We start from the raw sequence: 22,747 nt of genomic DNA, 5'->3' as shown, positions 1-22,747 counted from the left end.
ATACCATTGGTTGGCTACATCTTTCAACTGATAGGCTTCCAACTCAACCCCTTCAATCTCATTAGCATGCATAACTCTAAAAATCTTCCCCATTCATTAATAAACCCTAAGGGGTCCTCTTCAATCTTTGTTCCAGTAAAGGTGGGCAGGTTTAGCCTCATGAATTGGCCATCCCAAATAATTTCAAATGAACCATACACAGAACCCATATCTTTAAATCGACGAGTATAAGAGGCCACAAGCTGATAAATTATATGGATGGACTGTCGAAACTCAACATTTGAGACTTCTCTCTGGGGAGGCTGGGTATAATTAATATCGGACCAAGAAGACCTACGTAGACTAGTTTGGACATAAGGAGCTCCTAGAGTAGCAACAAACTCTGGAGCACGAGCTCTATTATGGGTTCACATCCTATGAGTAAGACGGACATAATCAACATGGGTATTTTGGTTGTTGGACCTATGGGGAGGCATGATCAATCTCTGAAATATAGGAAACCATGAATTAGGGGACATTTAGAATCTATAGCATGACTTGAACATGAACAAAAAGGAGACATTCATAAACCCTAGTATCTTCCTTCTTATAAGTGGGGCGCGTTACATACCTATAAAAAGGACTCTACCTAATGAGACTTCACAAACACCCTGGGACCATGAAACTAATTTTGACACTAAGTTTGTCACGACCAGAGATGGGGCCCTGGCCATGTTGATATCTCAAATCGTGAAGGCCTGAGAGCTTTCTTAACTTGTAATCATAATACATAATTCATCAACTAATAAAATGTGGAAGTAAATGGAATCATGACCATCTTACTATTTAGATTAAATAATACGAACACGAACTCTTAAAGACCTAAAACCATCTAACACAAGTCTTCGAAAACTTGGTTTGTAGTGGGTTGGGTAGAGGGAACATGTTCTTAAGGTGGAATCAGATGTAGTCTTTGGTAATAGGGTATTTGTTGGTGGAATTGTGGTGGTTGGGGTACATATGGTGGGGTTTGGGTAGTAAGACATGTCACCTTTTCCAAGTTCCCTTTCAATCATGACCCATCCTCCTTCCAACTATTCAATTTCCATGGCGGCTTCCCATACGGTTTTCAATATTGCGTCACCCTTAGTTCTTTAGCACAATTGAGAAAAGGGATAAAATAACAATTGATGATTCTCTTGGAGGTTAAATACTCGAATCAACAAATAAAGAAATAAAAAAAGCACACAAAGAAATTACGACACAAAAAAAGAACAAATAAGAACCAATTGAACAACTAAGTAGATTACGGTTTAGTTGTTAATTAGTTTCAAGAATCAAAGAAATAAAATGAGGAATTAAGAGATGAAAGAAATGGTTTTGAACCTGATTTAGTTTTGTTTAGCGTTGATAAGGTGTTCAAGAGACTTGGAGATGTGTTGGATATATGTTAGAGATGCCTAGACGCACCTTGGATGCATACTGAATGCAGGGTGGACTGTTTTGAGCTGTGGGAGAAGGTTAGGCACAAGTTAAGGGCAGGTTGGACGTATGAGGGTGTTACCTTACTGGTTGGACCTGCATTGGATCTGTGGAAGAATCCTAAATGCAGGACCAAGGCATTCCAAATGCAGGTCATCCACCAGCTCACTTAAAAGTATTATTTTTGTCCTCTTATGGTCCCTCTTTGTCCTCTTCTTTGGAATATTCTATTGGATCTTCAAAAAGGTACTTGTACAAAAACTTTTGTACACTTGTTCTTCACTTTTGAGAATCAAACAACCACTTTTTGAAAAGAATTCAAGATGAAGATTTGAATCTTCCTCAAGAACACTCAAGAACTCTAAGAACACCAAAACTTCAAAATTCCCTATCTCTTAAACCATTGATCGAAATATGACAAAATTTTGATCCAAGGTTATTTTAAACCTTACAAACACATTCCAAGAATCAATTTCCTCAGATTATCAACCAAAAATTCTAGATTTTAACTCTACCTTCAACCTTCAAACTTGAGCTTCTCAACAATGGTAGACCCTCCGATTCACCTCTGATTGAGCTCAAATTTAAGGTTTAGACTCTAGTGGTGTTAGGGAAAAAGAATCTAATACCAAAATACAAGAAAAACAATAAAATCAAAACTCAAAATTTGAACTAATGACAAAAATATGAATAGTGAATTTTTTAGGGGATTTTTTTATTTTCCAACATAACGAGACCCAAGACTAGAATTGTGGAAATGATTTTAAGCTCGGATCTGATACCAGAAACTACAAAAATGGAAACGACATAGAAAAAAGGGAAAATACTAAAAACAAAGAAACAAGATAGAAAATAAAGGGAAAGATAGATTGACACAATGAGATAAAGAGAGGACAACCTACGAGTATATCGAACCCGAAGACCTTCCTATCAAAATATCACAAGAACCAACCTCTTGCGAGGACCTCACGAGAATGGACCTGAGAAACCCACATTTCACACATTCAATATAACTCCCAACAAGTTACCATTAAACACTTTCAAGTGTATTTCAATTCATCATTCATCAACTACCTAAAAATGAAATAAAACTAGCTATTTATAGCCATGGGCTATTTATTACACAATGGGCCTAAATATAACCCTAAAAGCTATTGGGCCCAAATATGACCCTAAAAGCTATTGGGTCCAAAAGTGACCCAAAGCCCCAAAATATTGGAAGGGGCACCCATACCCTCTCGAAGCCCAAGATATCATCAAAATGTGGTGTTGCGCACTTCTTTATTGGAGGATATCACCAAATATAGCTTCTTTCCAACCTATCCTCAATTCATATATTTGACCTCCTAGAACGGCCAAGTCTTGAATCCGTAGATGTGATCCTTGAAGCATCGATTCCAAATGAGTGGAACCTATTAATCTTGTATTACCATTGGACTTGGGCCTTGTGGATCTAAAATTATTGGGCCTTGGCTGCCCATTCTTCTCCTTTTCTTTCTTTTAATTTGGGCCAAAATTAATTCAAGTAGGTGGTAGTGTATTTGGCCCAATAAGATAGTCAAGGGAGTCTTAGTAGGTGATGCACCTACTTAGTTCTTAGATTGGTCAATAAGTCAAAGTAGGTGATGCACCTACTTGTCACCTACTAGCTTAATTCAAGTCGAGCAAGAAGCTCGCTTATTAATTCCATATCCTAAGTCTTAAAATGTTAACTTAATACTTATATGCACTAAGACACTTTAATTCTTTTATTTACACTTAACACTCACCTCCAACCTTTAAGATAAAAAATCACCTTACTTTTTAAGTTTAAATACCTTCATCGATACTAACTTAGTCATATACATGCCGAAAAAATACGGGGTGTTACACTCTGCCACTCATGGCCATTTGGTTCGTGACACATTTCTTTTATGCAACTGTTGAAAATTATTTTGTGAAAGAAAAGAAAACATAAGTAATTCTTGTGTTATAAAAATATGAATTTTGATAATTTGCATTCAATCATGATATGTCATGGAGGGAGATGGAATTCATCCGGTATGTTACATTATTTAGCAAATTGATATTTTGCAATCAAATGTATTTAAGAAATTAAATAATTTTTTTATGTGTATCTTAAATTCTTATTGTTAAAATGTTGAATTAAAGTATTGTTCGAACTTCAGTAACATATAAACTGTTTCTTCTTCCAAAAATAATATTCAATTTGTGAGTTTATAATTTGACCATGTTTCGTACATTAATCATTTTTCATAATGTTATTTTGATTATTTTGAGTAGAACAATTTCGATATAATGTTTATTTTGTTGTATTATTTTATGTATGTTTTTGGTATGTTAAAATTATGAAATATAGTATGTTCAAATTATGAATTTTCATATTTTCAAATTATGAAATTTCAAATAATTCCTACTAATGAACTATGTAATATGTTTATAGGGAGACCTAAAGATTTTTCTATAGATGGGATTATATAAGATGTAGATTCAAAGTATAGAAGATTGGTTTATGCAATATGAAAACAGTTGAAGATTGACATTACCTCAATCCAAATTGAGATTAAGTTTTTGATAAGTGATACATGCACATCATGCTCATACACAATGACACAAGAGAAATGGTGTATTTAGATTAAAAAAAAGTAGTATTGTCGATTTTTTGTTAAATATGTATTGTATGTGACAACAAAATATATGACAATCAATATTAACAAAAATACTGAACAATATATTATTTGTGTTGATATATAAGATTCTACATACAAATGATGTATTCTTATAACTGTTTTTAGTGTATGAAACTAGTATAGTAGTACACAAATATCCATTAATTGTTTAATAAATTACGTTCAAACAAGTTTATATATTCATACTTAAGTAATATTTTTTTCGAGTTCTCGATGTATATAGTTGATATTAAAATTGGTATTGATGCAGTTTCGCATATATCACATTTGTATTGAATGAGTTTTATGAATGTGACAATCGATAAGAAAAATTATGTTTTATTTTGCATAACCTTTTTAGTATATGTAATGGATATTACATGAAAAAATATCACCGTAAATATTAAAAATAAATTAATTGATAATTTTTTGATGTCAAATAATATTTAGTTGCAATAAAAAATAATCAATATTAACCATGATTGATATTGGTGTTTGTTTTCTGACAGAAAAAGATGAAGAACATTATATAAATACTATGTTAAATACCAAAACTAAACAAAATTATATTAATACAGAAAAACTTAAATTGTACCACTTTAATACAGAGAAAATTAAAATCAAATTATATTAACTGTACAAACTTTTCTTGATTTCTTCGTGTCAACCTTCTTATTGCCAACTTTGCCTACACTCAGATTGGCTTTGAACCTTGTAACTCTAGCATTTTCACGATTTTTTATTTTTGGTTTCTTTGTTTTATGAGCGAAAATTTCATCTTTCAAATCAGAATCTGAAGATTGTTCAACAACCTTTTTTCTTTTATCAACCATCTTATATTCTGGAACAACAACCTTTTTTGATGCTAAATAGCTTTGTATGTTGAGTTGCGGCTGCTTCAAGGATGGTGAATTTTTTGAAAAATCGATTTTGAATTAAAACCAATCCTCTAAGCCGCACTTATATAATACGTGCGTACAAGAAAAATATAAAAAATTATAGAAGAAAGTCAAAGAGTAAAGATCTCTTGCGTATGAATATTGGTAATGATGTACCAAAAAACGTGTAAAATTATAGAAGAAAGTTAAAAGAAGGAAAAAAGAAGTTCAAAAGGTAAACTTTTATTGGTAATAAAAGAACGAAAGGTAAAAAAGTGTAGAAGTAAGTTAATTATTAGAGTTAATAAAAAGAAAAAAATTAATTCTTAACTTTAAAAGATATATTTACCATATATGACTCCTTAAATTATGCACAAATTTTAATACTTAATTATTAAAAAAAATCATTGATACCAATAATATAACTTGCTATAACTATCCAAAGTTTTAATTAAGAGTGGTAAATGTTAAATGCATGAAAATAAGAAAATAATATAAATAATAAATATAAGAAAATTGATTTTCAAATATTTAATTAAAATAGATTTTTCTGAAAAGTTGCTATAACTTGTAATTATTTCTTTAGTCTAGTAATTATTGAAAATTTTTCTATAAGTTGATAAATAATATAATAAGTCTATTTAGGATAATTTTTACTTTTTATAATCTATTAATATTCTAAGTGTAGATAGTAAATCTAGATATGTTAAAATATTATTATTATTATTATTATATAATAGAGATTTTATTAGAAATAATTTTCTATTAATAATGGTATATACAAAATATTGTATTTATTTTTTACGAACCTATGCAATACTCAAGTATATACGTAATTGGATTATATATATATGTGTGTGTGTGTGTGTCAGGGACAACTCAAGCCCATTAGTGGCCTAAAACTAAAAATGAATCGATGGCCTTAAGGTTTAGAAAAAGACTAATATTTTTTTTAAAAAAAATTAAAGTCTATTCCTTGAGATGCAAAGCTATTAATGTATTTCATACCAAAGTATTTTGAGAATTTCTTTCGTTTTAATTTGTATATCTATTTTTTTTTGATAGGATATTTGGAATTTGATAGAGTAAAGAAAATCTTCGAATCTTGTATCCTAAACTAAAGATATGTAGAATATACCTAAAAAAAATTAATATTATGATCTTAAACATGTCTTGTGAAAAAATTTAAACTAAGAAGTTGTCAAAAACAAATATTTTTTAATGAACTAAAAATAAATAAAAAAATAATACAAAAGATTTGTTTTAAAAAAATTGATATAATAAATTTATTATTGCTAAAACAAATGAGCACCTCAAATTGGGGGCCTTAGGCGGTTGCCTTATTTTCTAAGGCATAGAGCCGCCCCTAGTGTGTGTATATATATATGTGGCAAATTTGCTTATTAATTGTTAAAGATGGCATTATCCTTATTACAGGTGTAAAACAAGAGACAAAATAGTGACCAAGTGTCATATTTAGTGTCATCCATAAGTATACCATGCATATTAGTTAACTTAGGAATCTAATGGTCAATATCACCTCGCTTCCATTCATTTTGTATTTCTTTTACAAATGAATATATCTATCTATCTATATATATATATATATATATATAATTGTACATATATGTTAGAGAGGATTTTTGTGAAAAATATCCATTTACGTTATAGTTGGCCACCAAGAGAAAAATTAGCATTTATCTACATCAAGTTGTTCAATCTCAGGTTCTACTAGAAAACTATTCGGAGGCTTCACGGTGAGGTTTTTAGTTTGGTGTCTAGGTAGACTAGGCTTACCCTATTCTTGGATTGATCTTATTTACGATAATTGTATGCTTATATGCTAGTTTTGAGGAAGTAATTGTAGTTTATGTATCATTAGAAATATCTCACGCCTTATTTATCTGGGTAGGATCTCATTCTAGTAAATTTTGATCTCGCTATATTTTAGTATGATGTAATAATTATGATCTTAGGGTGTGGTATTAAGTTGCGAAACTTGTATGCAAATGTTTATTTAAATGTATTTCAGTTACGGTTCAGGGCCAACATATACCTTATTTCGGTCATTGATTGAGAATTTTGGCGTCACTTTGGCATTGGTATAGTATGGTTGGGGTTATTAATTTTACAGTTGGGTATGATTACTATTAGTTTCGATTCGAGTTCAAAACCTGGTTGTGATAATATCTAGGAGTTTTGGTACTGATTATGATTGTTTTGGGAGTTGTGATTTCTCTGAGTTTCGGTTCGAGTCCGACATCAGATTATGAATTTTGTTATATATCATATGTGTGGCCTCTCATTATAATCCACTATTTTTGGTTTGAATCTGACTTATGGCCTCAAGTTATCATCAATCACTACCGGTTCAAGCCCAACATTTGGCCTCTCGTTACTACTCATTAGGGTCGATTTAATCCCAGTGCACATTTGGATGGCTACTATGGTTTCATGTGATTGGTTTAGTTATGGATTAATTACGTTTATTTGTGATTGGTTTAGTTATGGATTACTTACGTTTATTTTCTTTAATTAATTCTTGGGTGTTCCACCGACTTATGGGGGTACAGTTGGGTTAATTGTCTTTTTCAGTGTGCCTGGCGAGTTTATGAGGGCCACTTAGGTTGCGTTTGGTTTACCTTCTTGTTACTGTGTTATTTATATTTCTATATCGCTTTTACTTATTCATTTATCGCATTTCTGTAGCTTTATAGTTGTTTACCTTTCTATCCTTACTTATTGTTGACTTAGACTGCACCCTCACATTTTAGTTATACTTTTCTTATATTGAGCTCAGTTGTCTGATGATTTCTACTGAGTACTCATTGCTTTGGTACTCATACTATACTTTTGCATTTTTTCCCTGATGTAAATTCGAGTACTAGCACCCAGTGTTGACGTGATTCTCCTTTTCCAGTACTTATCCAAAGCAGGGTGAGCTTGTTGTCGTTCGAGGCTAATTCTTCTTTATCTGTTTCAGTTTAATCTTTTGTACTTGTTACTGCTTGTATATATTATCTATATATAGATTTTGTCTGGTACTCCGATTATCTTTTAGTAGTGGTTTTAGTACCGACCGTATTAGGTCTTTGGGGTTTCATCTATATATTTTGGTCCTTTTCTTTCTCTGATTTTCATATATTTTATATGTTCTCCTTCTGTTTTCATTTATTGTCACTATTGTTATCATTTATATTTGGTCTTTCTGGTTTCTGTCTGTTAGCCCATTACCAATCATTTCGAGCTATGTCTTAGCTTGCTGATTTGTGGAATAAGGTAGGCGTCACTATGACTTGCGAAATAGGGTCATGACAATTTCTCCTCACATGCATTTTCTTTTAAATTAATTTATGCACACGTGTGGGATAATAAATACTCTATATGCATATTAGCCTTAATTAGTTACAAATTTACTGTATTAAAATATTTTGTTAATTTTTTTAAGGGAGGCAAAAGATCCAAGTGAAAGGTCGTCACCTTGAATAAAATTTGTGTTGTTTGGTATTATTTTGTTCTTCAATAATATATAATGCTCTATAATATTGTATATTGAGTTACATGACTTTAATATTTTCAAAAGTTGTATATTTTTAAAAATATCCATAACAAAATAACATTCTTGTAGATAGGAGAGGAACGTACGATAAAGGATAAATACCAATTTATTTTGTTGCTCAAATAGAAAGAAACAAGTATTCACTTTGTTGGTGGATAACAATTTGAGTGGTGAATTTACTATGAAGAGGAATATGAAAGCCCCATACTTTGCAACTGTAACGCATGAGTGTTATGGTAAGTATGTTTTTCGACGACTATGAAATTTTTTATTAAAGTACTGTTTCATCAAAGTACTTCCAAATTTGCTGATATTACCTTTTATAAACCTTGTTGGTGGTTTTACAAAGAAATTTGTAATATCTTTTACCTATTTCTTTTTTACTTTGATTAATTTTGTTTAACCTATTGGTCATTCATAATTTTGACTATGGGGCAATTATCATCGAAGGAAGAGTATAATATGCAACAAAAAAGATAGCATGGACGAAACGTAAGATTCCACTAATAGAGAAAAAGTGATGGTGTGAAAACCCACTGGAAGCTCTTGATTTGTTGTTTTCCATTGTCCTAATCACCAGCAGTCCCATTTCTATTGCCATTATGATCTTGTAAATCCCCCTAGATATTAAAGCATTTTAGCAAAAATTTAGGGAAACCTTATTGACTCCGATCTTAAGTCTTTTTATTGAGTAGTTTTGTATAAAAAAAAAAAAAGACAGATATTTATCCTTTTGAGTGCATGGTAACGTGTTAGCCTCGAATTATGAGCATTATAATTCACCGTCATGACATCATTCCAACGAGGTATTCTTCCACATTGTACACTTACATGTACGCGCTTCGCTGTACCTCACTCTAATTAGTTTAAATGCTATACTAAATATGATATTTGTTTAAATAATAAAATTTAATATAACATCTTTTGAGCATGTAAAGATGGAGAAGTTATTTGATTAATTATATAGTATTTATAATATCTACGATACAAATAAGATAGTGAAAATGTGAAATACATTAACATCCCCTTATATATGCCAACAAATTTTATTTTTAAAATAATTTTGTATTTGTGCCAAAGAAATAAAGATTTTTTTTATCTTACAAAATTCTTCAACTTAATGCTTCGAAAGAAAACATCTAAAAGTAATAAGTCTTCAAAAGTATGTGTGTTGAACATGTATATTACATCAATCCATAAAAAAAGTATTTTTTCATCTTACTTATCAGAAATTTTTCTACTTAAAATATGCAATAATTCTTTTTCCTTTAACAATATTAGAAGTTTCAAACCGGCGTATGAAATAAATCTCGATCAAGGCTATACTTACAATCATAAAAGGACATTTGTTATTCATGATCAAGAAATTCAATGTAATAGTAAATAAAATCTAAAACTGAAACCCGAAGTTATGCTAGAGATTCAATAACGGAAGTTACTTACAAACATAAAAAATATATTTTGTTATTCTTGATGAATAATGCCAGCATAATAGAAAAAGAAATCTGAAACCTGAATGTTAAACCAAAAGAATCAGTTAGAATCTCAATAAGAATGCTACTTACAAACATAAAAAAATGATTTATTATGTTATTATGTGTTGTAGAAGAAAATAATTCAATTATAGAAGTTGAAAACCTTTTTCCCTTAAGAAAAGGTTACCTAAATATGGAAATTTTCATTATTTTTTGAAAAAAAGGTAAAAAATTAATTAGGGTAATAAATTATTTATGATAATATTTTATTTTATTTGCTAAGCAAATTATTTATGGTAGTATTTAATTTTCTTTATAACTTTGAGGGTTGAAAGATTTATCCAAATATAAATTAGATTCTTTTTTTTTTTTTGCAACGACTCCTATGCTAAGTTTTGAAAGTATTATATTTGATCAAAATAAAAACTCGAAAGAAAGACTTTTGCGAATTTTCTTTAGACGTGAGAAAAGAAATTACCATAAAATTTGCAATTTAATCATAATAAGAAAACCTTCTTCATTTAAATATTTAACATTATAAAAATAATTTTTTAAACAATGTGAAAAGACAATTTTATCTATTGCGGAGATTTTTAATGAAAGATAAAAATTTCAAATCACTTTTTGAAGGGTCTTTACGCTTTTAATATATTATAGATTAAATTAATTAAGAAAAAATATAAAATAATAGAGAAAATATATGATCTTCTTATTCATTTTTCAAAGATTCTTATATTACCTCATGATGAGTTAGCTTTTTGGTTAAGTTAGGTTAATGTTCATTTCCTTAACATGCAAACACATCCATATCTTTGGTTTCCCAATGTTGGGCTCATAGGTTATGTTGCTGGCGCGAGCTTTAGAAAATAGAGATTCAGGGTTCACCTAATGTCAAGATCTGATTTCTCAAGTTGTGATGGCGCCTACTTTAATCCACCAGTAGGCAAGCCAAGTCATAGTCTGAAATGATAGGTAAAGGGCTAACAGGCAGAGACCAAATGAAATATCACGTATAATGATAACAACAACAATAACAAGTGAAAACTAACAGGCAGAGACCAAATAAAATATCACGTATAATGATAACAACAATAATAACAAGTGAAAACTAAGAAGGGAGCATATATATTATATCCAAAATGAGAGGAGGAAAAAGGACCAACTATACACATGAATCCCTCCCAAGACCTGACAAGGTCAGTACTAGAGCCACTACTAACAGGTACCCAGAGTACTAGACAAAAATCTAAAATGTACACAATATACACAAGCAGTCTTGAGTGCAAAAGACTAATTAGAGTAGATAGAGGAGGATCAGCTTCGGACGACAGCAAGCTCACTCTGATCTTGATACAAGTACGACCACGAGGATGGATATGTGAGAGTGTAATGAACCTAAGGCATGAGTGTGCAAGAAAAATGCAAAAGAGGGCCTAAAACACACACCAAAACCGAACCTACACTACACTCCATGAGCTGCATTTTGAGGCTTTTCATTAAAGGGCCTTTTGGTCATTTTGTATTCTAGTTGTAACCTAATATAAATAGAACATTATAGGTTATTTTCTCTTAGACTTTGCTGAATATGGATGTTGTATAACACTTAGAAATATTTTCTCTCTATGGAGAGAAGACCACAAATATGAAACTTGCAACTAGGAAAATCAACTTGAGTTTGAAATCATTCGTACTGGATTCAAGCTTAGAACATTGGGTGCTAGAGGAGGTTGAGGTCTCTCTTGTGCTCACCGAAGAGAGTAGGTGTTCCTATTATCATTATATTAAGGGTCTAGGTCCTTGAATATACTTAGGTTCTTGGTCCATGAGATAGTGTATGTCACTCTATCTATCCTTCCTATTTTTGCAATCTTGTAATGTTTGTATCTCGTATTGTACCCGTTTGTATTGTTGTTGTTATTCCCATTGTTAATCTCATCTTGTTCATCACATTTGCCAGCTGTTTTGGTGTTAAAATACACTCTTGTATCTTGTATTCTTGTTGTATTTGTTGAATTCGAGAGTTGGTCTCTAATAGGTCTTCGGATCTTGTGATTTGTGGACTGTTTGGAGTGTGTTTCATGTTCCTCTTATCTTTTCCGTATCATTTGGTATCAAAGAATGGCTTGATCTTGTTCCTACAAGATCAAATCTTGGGCTATCTCACTTGAAAAATAAAAAAAAATAAAATAAAATTGAAAGTTGAAAATTCCAGAAAAAGAACAATCTGTCCATTTTGTGTTCTTGGCCAAAAGTTGTGTTTTTTGGTGTCTTGGCCGAGATTTTTACTTGTATTTGTTTTCTCTAAGTGTTAGTTTTGTTCCTCACTAACACATTGTGTCTATATCTTGATTTAAGCTTGTATTTTGATGTTGTTATTGTGAACATAAGCTTGGCCCATTGTTGTTGAACATTGTTATGGTAGACATTGTTGTTGAGAAACTTGATTGGCCATGTGTTTGGTTGTTGTTGTTGAAAGAAATGTTGTTTTTGTTATTCTTGGTGAATGTTGTTGTTGTTCTTGAAGTTCTTCACAATTTTATCTCTTGTTAAAATCGAAGACACAACACTAAAGAGACTTGGTCGTTTGTTGTTGTGTATTAGAGTTGGCCGTTGGAATTGTTGTTGTTCTTGAAGATTTTTGTTATTGTTCTTGGGGTGGTTGTTTTTATTCTTGAAGTTCTTCACCTTCCTTCATATATTGTTAGAACATAAAGTGAATGTTAGATCCTAAAAGGTGAAGGAAAAAGGTGTATGTACTTGTTAGTCTTGAAGGACACCCAATCACCAAAAGACTTTATATCACTTCTCAACCACTTTTCCATGATTTAAAGACCCATGTTTTAAGGAGAAGTACAAGAAAAAGTCAAGTCTTGAAAATTGAAAAGGGCCCCAAGACTTTTTTTCCCTCCTAAAACAAATTCCACCAATCCAAATTAATTTTTTTGATCAAGACTTGAACATTTAAGAATAACCACTTGATAAAACCGAACCAATATGTGGTTGCCACATCATCACTGCTACTATTCATGTAATATTTTTGAGCTCAAATTTTAGATTTCTTTGTTTCATTTTATTGTCTCTTAGTTCGTTTGTTGGTTCGAACACTAATTGACAACCTAGTAATCTCCTACTAGCTTGTAAGTTAGTTTTGTGTCCATTTGTTTGTGTTTACATTTGTTGTGTACTTTTGTCTTTTTGAATTCGTTGTTAGTTCTTGACTCAAGTCCTACAAGATTTCATCTGAGTTTCAAACAAAAATCCATTCCGGGACAAGAGTAGACTCGACACTCAACCACTCACGAAGTACAAGCCGACTTTCAACACTTGTGAAACTAAGTTTGAGGTAAAATCAAGAGTGAGAGTGTGGTGAGGAATTTTTGATCTAACAAGTTTGTTTGTTTTCTTTGTTTGTTGTGTCTTTTTTTTTAGGTACAATGGCTGCCCATAATTTCAATACCACATGTGATCATATCAATGACAATATTGAAGATATGAAACGGCACATTGAAATTATACGCCAATTTCTACCCAAACTCTACCCACAAAATCCAATCATCCAAGCACCTTGCATTGAGAGCTTCATGAAGGAAGTTTCTGCCCAACTTGTGAGTAAAACTTGCCCACCACTTGAGGATATGTGTGATGTGATTACTGAATCTCAAGTGAGTGAAGGATTTAAAGATGTTGTCCAAGGAAAAAGGAGTGAACCTATGAGCCTATGTTGTTGTAAAGATTCTAATGTTTGTTTGGATCATAGGGTTAATCATGTGCTTGACATATCTTTGAAACTTGATAATGATTCCTTAGAGAGTGAAAGTTCCAAATCTGTCCGCGGGTTAGATCATTCACTCTTTAGGCACAATGTCTTGTTTAAAGATAGTTTATTTACTCCTAATGAACCTAGTGGTGCAAGTGATGTTGACGACATGGCTTGTCTTGGAAGCTACAACCTATATGCTAACCCACTATGGTGTGACAACATTCCTCCTCAAGATGGAAATCTCTTCTTGGAAGATGAGAGTACTCTTATGGGTAAGGAATGTGTAGTGTCGGAAATGAGTACTCTTGGTAGTACTCTTGGTGTGCATGATGATCAATTTACTGTTAAATGTAGTTCACCACTTGAGCATGTGAATAGTGTGCTTAAAAATTCTCAAGTTAGTGATGATGTCTATAGAATTGACCTTGATAATGCACATGACTCTTTGAACATCTTGTGTGGTAAAATCATTGCAAATAGTTTTGTTCATATAGACTATGTGTATGAAAATATTTTTATGTGTAAATGTGGGAGTGACATTCTAGGGGAAGAAAGGGATAGCATCGGCTTAGGCCCTTGGCTAATTTTTCCATTTTATCCCGTCACCCTCTTGGAATGTGGAAATCTCTACACTCCCCACTGAATGCTTGGTCAAGACGACAAGCAATGTTTGATTGTGGGTGCTAATGAAGGAAGAAAAAGTTCTTCCTTATCTCTTTTTATGGAGGATGACCGTTTTCTTTGTGTCTTTTGTACTAAGATTCTTATGTTCAACACAAAGGACCCGTGGATATACTTTAAGTTTGTTCCACCTCGGCAAGGCATGTTGATGTGTTATTTTTTTTCTAACCTTAACCCTTCAGTCATGAGGATGTGTGCTTGTTTGTTTTCTTTTAATTTTGTAAGGTACGAATTCGAGGTCGAATCCTTTTCAAGAAGGGGAGGATGATACAAGTACGACCACGAGGATGGACATGTGAAAGTGTAACGAACCCGAGGCTTGGAGTGTGCAAGAAAAATGCAAAAGAGGGCCTAAAACACACACCAAAACCGAACCTACACTACACTCCGTGAGTTGCATTTTGAGGCTTTTCATTAAAGGGTCTTTTGGTCATTTTGTATTCTAGTTGTAACCTAATATAAATAGAACATTATAGGTCATTTTGTCTTACACTTTGCTAAATATGGATGTTGTATAACACATAGAAATATTTTCTCTCTAAGGGGAGAATACCACAAATCTGAAACTTGCAACTAGAAAAATCAACTTGAGTGTGGAATCACTCGTGTTGGATTCAAGCTTAGAATGTTGGGTGGCAGAGGAGGTTGAGGTCTCTCTTGTGCTCACCGAAGAGAGTACGTGTTCCTATTATCATTGTATTAAGGGTCTAGGTGCTTGAATACACTTAGGTTCTTGGTCCATGAGATAGTGTATGTCTATCTATCCTTTTTGTTTTTGCAATCTTGTAATGTTTGTATCTATTATTGTACCCGTTTGTGTTGTTGTTGTTATTCCCATTGTTAAGTTCATCTTGTTCATCACATTTTGTATCTGTTTTGGTGTTAAAATACACTCTTGTATCTTGTATTCTTGTTGTATTTATTGAATTTGAGAGTTGGTCTCCAATAGGTCTTCGGATCTTGTGATTTGTGGACTGTTTGGAGTGTGTTTCGTGTTTCTATTGTCTTTTCCGTATCATATGGTAAAGAGGAATATGAAGGATATGGAGTCTATGATGAGCCTTATATGATAGAAGAAGAGTTTAAAGGAAGATATATGGATCAAAGGGGATACAGAGGGCATGGAGGAAGAGTTAGTCAATGGGATCAATAAGGAACCTGCCACCAAGTGGAGATATGGGAATTGAAACAGATGAGATTGAAGGAAAATTTCAAGATGGAGAGAAAGCTGAGGTTCAAAATGAAGAAGTTGGCCGAGACTTGTGTTGATGAGATTCTGTGTTCCTCATGTTCTATGTGGACTGTTTTGGTGCCATGTCATGTTTTACGGGCTATTTTGAGTGGTTTCTTTTGAAGTGGCCAATTGAACGAGGGGAAGCCGTGAATTTGTGGGCAAATTCCTCTCAAGATAGAGAGGATGATACAAGAATAATCACAGATATGAACTTAAGAGAGTGCATGTTGGACCCAAGACTTGGTGGATGCAAATGAAGTGCAAAGGAGCACCTAAATAGACACCCAAACCATCCATACATAGCACTCCAAGGGCACCTACTTGAAGCCATTCATTAAAGGGCCTTTTTAGTCATTTCACCTTACTTTTGAAATAAGTTTATAAATAGACTAGTTTAGGTCTTTAGTTCTTGAGTTGATGATTATTGTAAGTCTTGAACTTTTGAAATACCAAGTCCTCTCTCCTTGAGGCACAAAACCAAAACTTGTAACTAGGATAGCATTCAAGGGTGGAATATCTTGTGATTGCTTATTTGTTAGAAACATTGGTGCTTGAGTGGTGGACTCCTCTCTTTTATCATCGTAAGTACTTGGTGCTTGTTAACGTGTTTTGTAGGGGTTTTAGAGTTTAATAAACTCTTTAGTTACTACTTTATATGTTTCCCTTGTGTCAAGTTATCTATCTTTTTATCATTAAGTTTGTGTTTGCTTCCTTATGTCATTTTATGTCTTGCTTGTTACGGGTATTTGCGGGTCACTTGTGGACTATTTTGTGCTCATTTAGATACTGTTTGGTATCATAACCCCTACCCACCCACCCATTGTGACATTGTTCTTTTACGTGCTTCCCACAAAGCTACCCTACCACCACCCATAAGAGAAGTGAGAAAAATATGAAAAGAAGTGTGAATGGTGTAATTAAAGAGAGAGGGAATATGTCCAGTACTCCATATGGCATCATCTGATTGGAATTATTCTTTGACTCCCTTCCTATAAAGTTAAAACCCCCACCCCTACTCACCCACCCAATTTTCCTGCCACATGTCAGTGTTTGGTGTTGGTTATTGTTGTATGTGTTGAGTTGTGTGTTGTGTTGTGATGATTTTTTTTACGTGTTTAATTTATTTGGATTCTATATCCCTCTCTTTAAAAGCTTTTCTTTCTTTCTGTCAATCTATTTACAGCTTTTGTTTTCAACCACTTGCTTTTTCCCCCCTCCCTCTCTTGTATACTTTAAATTGATTTAATCCTCCTTTTTCCCTTTGTTTCTTTGTTGTTCTTCATTCAGCTATATATACATATAGATTGGATTTTTATATCTTCTTTGTGAGGTTTGATCCCTAGGTAAAATAGGTATGTGCTAATCTTTATCTTGGTTGCTCTCATTTTGAAGAAAAAAATTTGGAGTTGGTGGCTTTTTTGTGTTTGGTTTTAATTTTATTTTTAGTTGATTCTTGTGTGCTTTACTTTCCATTATTATTTGTGAGCAAAATTTTGTGTTTTAAAGCTAATTTTATTGTAATATTTTAATTTTTGGTGATTTTGAATTTAAATGGTGGAAAGGTTTTGCAAAGTTTGATCATTGACAGTTATTTCAGCTATTTTCCTTATCTAGTTAAGTTTTAAGTTGGGTTTTAATATTCCTTAATTGTGATTGTGTTGTTTTCTTTATCTAGTTTAATGTTAACTTAGGTTTTAATGACTCTTTATTTAAATTGTGCAGTTTTATTTGTCTGGCTGAATGTTAACTTGGTTTAACAATTCTTTAATTTCCATAACGTTGTTTTCCTTACCTGGTTGAACTATAACTCAGGTTAATATAAATATATCGTTGATTTAAGAAATCGCAAATAGAAATTTTCATCTTATCCTTCACTAATCATTGTCTTCAATCTGCAGATATTTGCTACAATTGTCTTTTTCTATTCATTTAACAAGATGTCGCTTATGCCAAATTAGATTCAGGTATGATTTTCATCAGAGAATAGAGTAAATTTCCAATACATCCAATAAGGGATTCTTAGTAGTTTAGTTTGTTGGATATTGAGCTTTCACCTTGTTGGTGAGGTTCGACTCCCCAACTTGTAATCTACTTCTCCATTTCGTCTTCCCCTAACCCCATTTTTTTTTGAAAAAATACATCCAATTATTTGAATAAAAGATGAGTTTTCCCCAAACCCAACTCCCCCTACAACATCTATTTTCTTACTTAAAATATATATTCCTCATCCTCCTCTCCCTAAATTGTTAAGCATGAACGTAACCAAAATACAGGAATACAATGGACATAAGGGTATCTATATGTATGAATGTATTCATTGTGAAAAGAACGTCTCCTCAAACCAAGCCATAGAAGGCCATAAAAGGAACCCCCCAAAATAAAAAGTTTGTGAAACTTTCTGACTATCAACACCAGCTAGGTTCTTCTACTTCCTTGGAATTTTTCAATCAACATATTGTTTCTACAACATCTGAAAATGCCTCTTCAAATGCTCATCAATTGTCAAATGAGGGTGTGCAAATTTTTGGTAGCCCGGCAGCTCTACCTTCGCCTCAAGCTTTGTCCAGTAGCTGACCACAGGCCCCTATAGATCTTTTCAGGGTTCATGACTTGATGGTACTAGGTCGGATCAGGGATAGTCTTACCAAAAAGAATCAAAAAGCCATTTCACGTATTCTTGCTAGTGTTATGGATGAGGTTCATTCATTAATTTAAACATGAACTTTCTTGATATTTTTTCTTCATGAAGAAAATGATTTATATTTTTCTCCTTCTTTTGTTTCAATATTTTATTTATGTGGATATATTCTATGATCGAATTCGTAAGTCATGGCAATACGAAGGACTAGGGATTATATCAATCCCACATTTTATATGAGATAAGTGATACCAAGATTTTGGCATAAAAATAACATTGATTTTAGCTAATCTTTTAATCTAATATGCGATAGGTTTAATCTCAAAATATTTATTGGGATAAACTAATTAATTCTTTGAACCAAATGAACCCTTAAAGGATTTCTGTTTGTACCATACTACAGTGAATTACCACCCACTTTATGAATTTTTGTTAATTCCCCCCATGAATCATATTTATATGTAGCATTCAAGTGAATTAATGTGTGGTTAGCTTTTTAACCTTCTATACTAGCAACATTTTTGGTCCCTATTAATGAGGTTAATTAAATACGTTCTTAGAAGAAAGATTAGAATATTAATTTCATCGAGACAAACTACAAAATCTAATGCTTTAGGAGCAGAATCTTTCTCAAATTCTAGGGTTTCACGTCTCCACCTAATCCCTCTTTGATGGCCACATATCTTTTTGGCTTAGGGTTCCAGAGATCTTTGTATATGCAAAATCATTAATGATTGATATAAGTTTTATCTTGTTACAGGTAAAAGAATAAAGAAAGAAGAGAATTGAGGTGGATGTGATCACCATTGAAGACTCAGATGATGAGTCCAAAACAATCTAAGCATATGATGTAGTTTTTGTGTTGTTTCTTCTTAATAAAGGTTGTAAAGACTGTTATCAAAATGTTAGTGTCTTATTAAATATGGGGGAAATATGATGTAGTTGCTTTTTTATATCATCTAGGACTACTGGGTTGTCCCTTTATCCGTAGTATTAATATATGTATGTTTTGCTGTTCTGAACAAAGTCAATTGTTATACATTTAGCATATGTCGATGATATAGTAATTTCAATGTCTAGGGAATAGATGTTAGTTGAAACTGATTTAGAAAATGCTTGAGTATTTGGGTAGAAAATGACAAAAGAGCTCATGATTGTTACATGACAAAATTTATAGCTTCTTCTTATGCAAATAGTTAAAATTTATTGTAGCCTACCTTTCATAACGTCCTATTATTATTAGTATATGATGGTTGGGGACTACTTGAAATATTACGTAGAAAATTGATAAATTGTAAATCATATGGATTTTTTTCGATAATTCTTTATTGCAAATTCACAGGAGTTAATAATTTTCTTGCATGTATGAGTATGATATTATGCTTTGTATTGATAAAAGAGCAATGCTCAATTTCTTAATTATTCAGTTATTCCTCATTTTCTTTGTTATTTTATCAAAAAGAAATGTGTATGAAGTAGAAAAGATAAAAGATTTTCAATCAAACACTATTAGAAAGGAGTGTGTCAATATATTTTCTACTCTAATGATGTTTGATTTTATTTTTTGAAAAATTGGGAGAAAAAACTTAAAGTATTTTGTTAGAGCTCTTTTATTTTAGTAGAATAAAAAGTTTTTGCAAGATAATAAAACTTCAATGGTATGATTCTTGTTATATCTTATATAAATGTAATGATTATCTGTTTCAACGGTAAATTTTTTACTTCTAGGCAAAATCTGTAAAATAAGATTGGTCAAAATCTCATTATTTCTAATCAAATATATTTTTCATTAAAAGTGAAGCTCTTGTATTTTAAAATAATTAATAAAAAAATCATGTGAGCAAAGAATATAATCTTCTCACTCTATTAGCATGTGATCATACTAGAGTAAAGACTATCAAATAACCAAATTCATAGAGGTAATTAATATTACTAAATAATTTATGGGTTTCTAAATAAACACGCTAAATGTAAGGGCATTGTGCCAAACAAAATATGTCTTGATGACGGTTATTATTTACTCAATTTAAATTTGTGGTTTACTAATTGAATATCTTCTTATCGGAATAATAAATGCACCTATGCCAAATAAAGAAATGAAATAAAATGGTCAAGATATTTTCTAATGTATCCAAAATTACATAAAACTTGAGTTGTCTTCAAACCCAACCCTCACCTGACACACCAAGTCTCTTCTAGTTTTTCCTTGTATATAGATATTTGTCCTCCTCTTCCCAAAATTATAAACATGAAAGTCACAAAAAATAAAAAGCAAAATGGACAACAAGGCATTTCTATGTATCAATGAAGATGATATGGACAACTCATTTCATCCAACCAAGCCCTCGTAGGTCATAAAAAGGGGCACTTAAAAAATGGTTGAAACAAAGAAAACCGCCATCGAAAGGTGCAGACCCAACCTAAGAGGCTTCATGATATGAAAACTCTAGCTAGATTTAGGGTTTTTCTTACCAAAGAGGAGGATGAAGTCAGTTCGAGTCTTTTGGATCTTGCTATAAAGGAATTTTTCAAAGTTATTAATTTAAATATACATGCATTTACTTCAACTTTTTAATACCTTTGTCACTTAAAGAATTATGTCGTTCTCCTTCTATTATTTTGATATTTTGTTTATGTACGTATTTCTATGATTCAATTCTTGACTAGTCATGGTAATAAAAGGAGATGAAGAGAGAGAGGGGAGAACCTTTATTTTTAACGATTATAACCCCTCCTCTAATTTTCTTAGAAGTAATTTCTTCTCAAAATTTGGGATTATATCAACCCCATCTTTTATATATGAGATAAATAATATTACAGGATTTCATAAACATATAATTCTAATTTTAACTAGTATGTCTAGCCAAACACATGATATATAGATTTAATAGTAAAATCTATATGAGGAAATATTCTTTTACAACCCCTTAGAAATTGAATAGAAGAAAATAACATATTCAGATATTTTATGTTTAATTCCCCCTCTAATATATATTCATCATCCTCTCCTGAAAGTGATTTATCACTACTTAAGAAGATGTCTGTTAGAGTTATGGCCCAGATTTTGTTGGTTCAGCCCTGAAAGTTTCGCAACTCGATCCCTATGCTACCATCACTGATCCTACTAGGTGTGCATGGGCAAAGTCCCCATGGTATAGACCTTTCTGTTTTTGCACCTAGGACCTATTTGTGCCCACATATTATATAAGTACAATTTAGTGGGTTCTTTTGATTATTTAGAAAATTCAGCCTTCTCCACATTGTACTCTCTCTCTATTATAGTGAAACCTCCCCTGCTTCTGCCTGTGGTCTTTTCTGTAAGAGTTTTCACATAAATCTGTATATTGTTCTTTTTTTTATTTTACATGTGGTTTCTTATTCTATTCGAATCATAAAAAATTGGTATCAAAGCCTATTCGATTGTTTTCTCGAGAATGGAAACCATGATATATGATATTCTGTTGTTGGATCGCAACACCAGATTTTCTTTATGGAAGGTTAAGATACGATCTGTGCTTGCACAGATGGATTTGGACAATGCTCTATTAGGATTTAATAAGATGCCCTCATTGTGGACGGACGAGGACAAATGGTGTAAGGATCGAAAGCCTCTATCTCAGATTCACCTTCATTTATCTAATTAGATTATACAGGATGTTTTGAAGAAGACCGTTGTCCATACGTTGTGGTTTAAAATAGAATCACTATGTATGACAAAGAGCCTAACAAGTAAGTTGCATCTCAAACAACAACTTTATTCCCATCACATGTCTGAGGGTGCGTCCTTGGAGTATCACCTATTTGTATTTAAGAAAATCGTCTATAATTTAGAGACTCTAGAGGTTAAGTACGATAGGGAAGATCTAATGTTGATTTTGTTGTGTTCACTACTTGCATCATACACTACTTTTAGGGATATGCTTTTATATAGTCGTGATACCCTGAAGATAGATGAAGTCTATGATGTGTTATTCTCTAAGGAGAAGATAAAACATTATGTGAATAGGTTGGAGACTCAAGGAGATAGTCTTATTGCTAGAAGAAGGACTCATGAGAGGAATTCTGGGGGTAATGATAGGAATAGGTAAAAATCCAGAAACAAAAATAAAACCTGTAATTACTGTAAAAAGAAGGGCCATATCAAATTTGAGTGTTGGAAGTTATAGAATAGAGAGAAAAAAGAAGCTCCAAAACCGAAGGCAAGTCTGGTGAAGCAAGTTTTGTTGAAGATGGGGGTAGTGATGGAGAACTTTTGGTAGTTTATGATGGTAACTTCAAACCTTGTGAGTATTGGATTCTTGATTCAGCTTACACGTTTCATATGTGTCACAATTTATAATGCCCTGAGTCTGTACCCCAGACGCTACATGGTGCTTACAAACTCGAAGGACC

General features: G+C 32.3%; 1 long non-coding RNA gene across 1 annotated transcript; it reads left to right on the top strand.

Annotated features, from left to right (window-relative positions):
- The first annotated feature begins 16,823 nt into the window (after nucleotides 1-16,823).
- LOC107861058 lies at nucleotides 16,824-19,438 on the top strand. Its single transcript, XR_001671720.2, has 3 exons — nucleotides 16,824-17,069; nucleotides 17,616-17,681; nucleotides 19,116-19,438. It is a non-coding gene; the product is annotated as an uncharacterized LOC107861058 (long non-coding RNA).
- The last annotated feature ends 3,309 nt before the right edge of the window (nucleotides 19,439-22,747 follow it).

The sequence above is a fragment of the Capsicum annuum genome, chromosome 2 (genome assembly GCF_002878395.1).
Source record: "Capsicum annuum cultivar UCD-10X-F1 chromosome 2, UCD10Xv1.1, whole genome shotgun sequence".
Lineage (NCBI taxonomy): Eukaryota > Viridiplantae > Streptophyta > Magnoliopsida > Solanales > Solanaceae > Capsicum > Capsicum annuum.
Note: the sequence above shows the minus strand (reverse complement) of the source record. Positions and strands in the feature narration are given on the sequence as shown.